Source organism: Urocampus carinirostris, chromosome 1 (assembly GCF_059441175.1).
Source record: "Urocampus carinirostris isolate Australia breed hairy pipefish chromosome 1, RoL_Ucar_1.0, whole genome shotgun sequence".
Lineage (NCBI taxonomy): Eukaryota > Metazoa > Chordata > Actinopteri > Syngnathiformes > Syngnathidae > Urocampus > Urocampus carinirostris.
The window spans coordinates 19,287,055-19,293,298 of record NC_142349.1 but is presented as its reverse complement, the minus strand read 5'-3'; the positions used below and the strand labels follow the sequence as shown (position 1 = coordinate 19,293,298).

General features: G+C 39.0%; 1 long non-coding RNA gene across 1 annotated transcript; it reads right to left on the bottom strand.

Annotated features, from left to right (window-relative positions):
* Positions 1-2,063: 2,063 nt before the first annotated feature.
* LOC148373829 (uncharacterized) lies at positions 2,064-6,216 on the bottom strand. Its single transcript, XR_015852816.1, has 3 exons — positions 6,070-6,216; positions 3,173-3,315; positions 2,064-2,500 (listed from the first exon to the last, which is right to left on the bottom strand). It is a non-coding gene; the product is annotated as an uncharacterized LOC148373829 (long non-coding RNA).
* Positions 6,217-6,244: the final 28 nt, after the last annotated feature.

The window sequence follows — 6,244 nt, the reverse complement described above, 5'->3', positions numbered from 1 at the left end:
AGCTGGGGCTGTGAGAGTGAGCGCAGGAGAGGGCAATTGACAAATCATGAGAGTGCATCCCTTTATCAAGATTGCTTCATTCTTCTCGTGTGTGGTTTTTAAGTTCTTCCTTGCACTCATGAAGGTTTAAGATCATGGGATTGTGTAATGTAGTCTGTAGTATGTTAAGCTCTTTGAGACTTCTTGTGTTTATGGGCTTTACGAATAAACTTGACTTGACCTGACTTGGATGGCTCAACACTAGCCTTTTTTTAATGGCTCAATAGATAAAAAAATGTATTTTTGTTTTCACTCCTGATTCCAGGATAAAAACAGCGTGGCATCAGAAAGTTGATAGACCATAAGTCTGGGAGTAGCCAAGGGTTTGTCATGAAAGGATTCACCTCCAAGCCATAATTGTGTGCCACTTATGAATGTTGGCCTGAAGTGCCACATCATCTTTTTAACTCTCTTTTCAATTTTCAAGCAGTCCTGAGCAGTCAATTCTGAAAAGCAACCTGTAGGTTCGAACTTTAATCATGTCGAAGTAAATTATAATTTACAAATTGCCGTGAACAGAGGGTGATTTTCTTGCTGGGGTTTTGCATCACATTTATTGTAATGCCCATCCGTACATGTAAGAAGGCAGAAACACAGTTAACAGTACAATTCTTAGTCAGACATGAACACTGGATTACATGCAAGAGTGAAATATGTTGACTTGATCAGTAGTGATGACAATAACTGTTGGACCGACACTTTCTATTCGAAGCATTTTCAAGTTTCATAACCTTGGGTTTTATAGAGATGTCTGGCTAAAGTCTGAAGAGCGGAAAGATGCTTTACACCAACAACAACATTCGACTAAATGTTCAGGTTGCTGTATGTGAGTAAGATACGGAAGCTTTCCTGTTACCGGTTACCATGGAAAACGGTGATCTTTTTCATGTGGGGAAGCAAACAAATGAGAAAAAAAACGACTATGGGTGGCCACCGCCAGGATGTGCTTGCCCAAAACACACCCCAGGAACTTGTACCCCAATGACCCAGGCAGTTAAGGGATGTGTAGACCGTGATAGAAGTAGTAGCACAACTTGGTTGTGTCCCCTCCCTAGCTCTTCCTAAAGTACGTGAGACATTGCAGAGCTTGGCCATAACTGGCTCAGGATGTGTATCGGGTTGTTGTGATTATACAAGCTTCTGAACTATAGTGAGTACGTTAAATTATGTTTTGTCTAAAGAATATTGTTTTATATTTTTTAATTTTTTGGTCACACTCCTGCGTGTGTTTTTTGGGTGAATGTTGATCCAATTTACGTCGACCACTTGGCTATGTTCGTTGATTAAGATAATTACTGTCCAGACAATTCCACTACCGAGTGTCATCATCGCGACACTGTTAATTTTTGGGACTTAGACATCCCTATAAACATGCTGTAAATATTTCAATGTTTTGTACTCCTTAAGCAAATCATCACTGCCATAAATCTGCTTCACGTTCACCACCATGTGAGTGATGTCTACAGACATAATTGGCCAAATATTACATTTGCCTGATGTAGTCTCCCCTGTATGGATAAGCATTTGTATGTTTAGTATAGTCAGTATTTTTCTTACAGCTACAATAAAGCGAAATGACGAGAATTTGTGATTGATTGGATTTAAGTCTTGGACCACTTGTATAATCTTTCAAAGTGAAATATTTTCATTTAATGAAAAAACCCATAATCATAAACACTTTCTTCAATATCCATATCAGATGTAGAAGTAGAAGCCTGAGCTTGAATTTCGGGCCTGAAATGTCAAACATTACGGTCGGGTCGGGCTGGGCGTCTCTCTCGCAGCCGTTAAAACAAACAACAAAAATATCCACCCTTCATTGTTCTTTTTCATCTTTCTGCCTCTCCCTTACTGAAAGTGACATGCTAGATTTTTAAGGACATACTGCTGCCGTGGTTTATAGTCATAGACCAATTTTCAACTCGTCAAATGGATGGAAAATTGATGGTTAATGTAACTTCTGCAGATACAGAATTATAACGGATGTAAATGTTTAACTCAGATTAATCACTTCTCCTTCTGAGTGCAAGCAGAATTTTGTCATTTATTGTAATTGGTAGGAAACAAAAATACAGTAATGGAACATCCATCATAATAAGTTGACTTGCAGTGTCAGAAATTCTGTCAACAACACCTCATTTCCAAACATGCACCCACTTTGATGTCCCACGCAAAAACCATCAAACTCTAACCCCAAAAAAACGATATTTAAGTGTACACCAATAAAAAACGTACAATATTATTCGGCATCTGGTGTAGCACATGCGCCCGCGATGATGGTGCCTTAGCCTGAGTGAACCCCGCAGTTTAATATGCATCACCCTGTGCCGACACTCGGGTCCGAGGGTCAGGAAAGTGTTTGATGGTGTCGTTTTATTGTTCCAGAGGGTCAAGATCTTCAAAGCTCGCCTTCTGTTCTCTGCAGGGGCACCCGGGGCAGCAGCTGTCGAACTCCACTCAGCTTTTTTTTAAAATATGTGACAAGAAGAGATAGGTCAAGCACACTCTCACAGAAATATTTTTACTGGGTTTGTGTTTGCGATATAATGGGGGTATATTGTTATTGACAGTGTTGGGCGCGTTACTGATAAACAATTATTAGTTCCAGTTATCAGTTACTCCATTTAAAAAGTAATGTTACCCCTTAGATTACTGACACCCAAAAGTAGCCCATTACTCTGAAAGCAGCTATCTTAATCTATCTGAGCGACATGATAAATCCCGATTGTGTGTTCATCTGTGTGCGTCAGTCTTTGTATGTGACTTTTAAGCTCTTAAACAGCGAAACTGATTTTCATAAAGAGATACACAGTTGTACTTAAGGCCTCTGCAAGTGTCTTTAGTTAAGTATTGTGTCAAGGAACCTTTAATTGATACAAAAAATAAATAAAAATCTGCTTTTGTCGAGTCTGCCTTTGTGGGGTCTCTTACACCTTGTGGCTGTCAAATTGGATATTGCAGCTCCCAACCACCCCACGCAGCCAAATCGTATCTTCTATCAGCCTGGCAAGGCTGGGCCATTTTGCTTGTCTAGTTACAAATTACCAAACACACTCGCATGGAAGCTGATTCCCTAAAACTGCTTTAAAATAGCCAGATACTAAAATAGATAGCAGAAAAAGTGTACACTAACCTGTGGAAGTGGCGAAGCCTTCATATTTTTTTTTACTTTAGTACAGGTGTACAGCTTGCAAATAAACACTTAGCCGAGACACTCCATATCCATATCCATTGGGCTTCAAACCACTCGAAAGGTTACTTCTTCATTTTTAGGTCCTGTACAGGCAGTGAAAAAAATGCAATTAAAAAGACCAAAATCCCACGTTTACCATATATTCTGTGCTTATGTTAGCCCCATTGAGTTCGTTTGTTGTTCCTGCATAAGCAACGCCCGCTCCTGATGTGTTGCCTGCCAATTGTTAATCGAGGCACAAAACCATATATGCTTGTGTAATCTGACCCCCTGACTTCATTATATATTTTTTTATTTTATAGTTGAAAATATGGCTTGATTACAAGTGGTGTAGATAGGTTAGGGAGAGTGGCTCATGACAAAAAAAAAATCAGTGTCCTCATATTCTGTGCTTGAGATGGCGCCACCTTTACTGTTATCAGGTGTGCTTTCAATTCAATTCAATTCAAAGTGTTTATTGTCATATGCACAGTAAAGAACCACGTTTCCCGCACAATGACATTCTTACTTTGCTGTCCACACAGTTGCCAGCGTAAAAAAAAAAAAAAAAAAAAAAAAAAAAAGTAAGGAAACAAAAATACAGTAATGGAACATCCATCATAATAAGTTGACTTGCAGTGTCAGAAATTCTGTCAACAACACCTCATTTCCAAACATGCACCCACTTTTGATGTCCCACGCAAAACCATCAAACTCTAACCCCCAAAAAACGATATTTAAATTTGCCATAAAATAACATTACGACAATCAAAAAGATAAAAATACAAGATTAAGTCAAGATGAGCGAAGGCAATAAGATAAAAAAAAGATAAAACAAAGTTGAAAATAACTGTAGTGCAAGAATAGTCCAACTATGTTCCAGTTTAAAGTGTCTGTAGTGTAATAAAGTGTCTGTTGTCTGCTGAACATGTCTGTGGTGTATTGTTTGATCAGCAGCCGTTTAAGAATCTGATGGCAAAGGGGTGAAAATAGTTCTTTAGAACGGTTGTCCTGCATTTCACACTCCTGTAGATTGAAGGTGTATATAAACTTGCTGGTGGACACCGATGGGTCATCACATCTTGGGCAAAGGAGTTACAGTTAGTGATAACAAAAGAACCTCATTAATGATCTGCCCTTCATGAGTAGCGGAGTAACGCACTGTGTTGTAACGGTAGTTGAGTGACAATATTTTACTACTAACACGTTACAGTATTCGTTAGCGAGAAAAGTAAATGCGTTCCATGGTAACACGTTAGTCGCAACAATGGTTATTGATGTGTAGGAATTGAGTGAATACCTAAATGTGGGACACTATCACTATAGGTCCAACAGTAGTTGTTAGTTTGTTGGTATTGGTCATTTCTGTAACTAAATGTGATTGAATTGTATGTAAAATAAATGTAACTACACTTTCATGTAAAAGTGTCGCAAAATAATGCTACTCCCGGGCTTCCAGCATCACCTACAGTTACGCTAGCTTACTGTAAACGAAGACTCAGACAATGGCTGAAAGGACTGTTGTATGTCCAATCTATCCTCATCCAAGTTGAAGGTTTAACAAGGCAATGCAGTAAGTTTCTCAATGTGTTTAGATGATGTGTCAAACAACTATATCTTGTAACAGTTCAGACAGTTGTAAAATTAATGATCTTTATTTTTGTGAACATATTGGCACTTGGTCTCAATCCAGTGTATTGTACTTTTGCAACTTTCACCATCTGAAAATGGAAATGAAAACTTTAATTACACCTATCCCTTGAGGCATTTGGTGGTTTTGCGAGGTGTCATGTTGATGACATTACAACAAATGTTGTTACTATGTTATTACCAGGTTGCATTTACAAGGATTTAATTAAACCACCAAAGCATCATGTCAGTTAGAGATAAAATTTACTAGAAAATCACAATGACACATCCCTGGTGAGCTATTCTGAAAACCGGCCACGGTTGGAGACCCCTGTCTTAAGCTCTCGCATGCCATAGAAAAAGAAGTGGCGGGCTACACTTGCACCTCGAGCCAGAGTTTGACATGGGTGACGCAGCTCGAGCATATGCGATGGAGTCTCATCACTTGACAGTAATAAAATGAGAGAAGGGGCAAATTAAAAATGGTGCTTTGTTTCGTTTCAAATGTACTTAAATGGTGCAAACAGGTAACCTTTTAAAAATGAAACATTTGAATGGTGGTGTCTCTGAAAAATAAGTTGCATAAATATTCTCATGGTCTCTCAAAACAGCAGTCAACCAGTAAATTAGTTTTATTACAAAACCCTTCTGTTGAAAATTAAACCTTTAAACAAGTTTAATGGTCCTTTGTCATGGCTTGAATGGGACTGAGGACAGATACCGAGAGTTAGGTGTGCTGTGACGTGCTTTCATGTATTGAGCTTGCACGTGAGTCCTGACCCCCCTCTTGAGCATACTATCATGCTTTCAACAGTGTGCCACATAAACGATGATCACTGAGTAAGTGACGTGTAGCCTTCAGAAACCATTGCCACCTTGTGCAGCCCCTTATCAAAGTTTCTCCAGTTTCCTTGTGTGAAGTTTGAGTTTTTCCTTGCCCTCATTAAGGTTTTAGATCATTGCATTGGGCAATCGTAGTCTGTAGTATGTACAGCCCTTTGAGATAAACACAGCCTTTTTTAATAGCTTAATAGATGAAAAATGTGGTTTTATTTTCAGGGGAGCCTCACTTTATATAAAATACATGCAATTTTCTCGACCTATATTTATTTTAAAAAAATGCACGTTTAAGAACAGTTCAAGTATGTTTGCTTTTTATTCAAATCTAGATATATATTTATGCTCCAGAGCTTCGGTCAGTATTGGATGACAGACACGACATCACTAACCTCCGGTTTGCTGATGGTATTGCCGAGGTGGCAAGAGACACACAGGAGATCTGATCAATCGGCAAGACCAGAGATGACCAACCTGGTCCTTGAGAGCCGCAGTTCCTGCATGTTTTGGAGGCATCTCTGCTCCAACACAGGTGATACCAATTTTCAGCTTGTTAGCAAGCTGTGT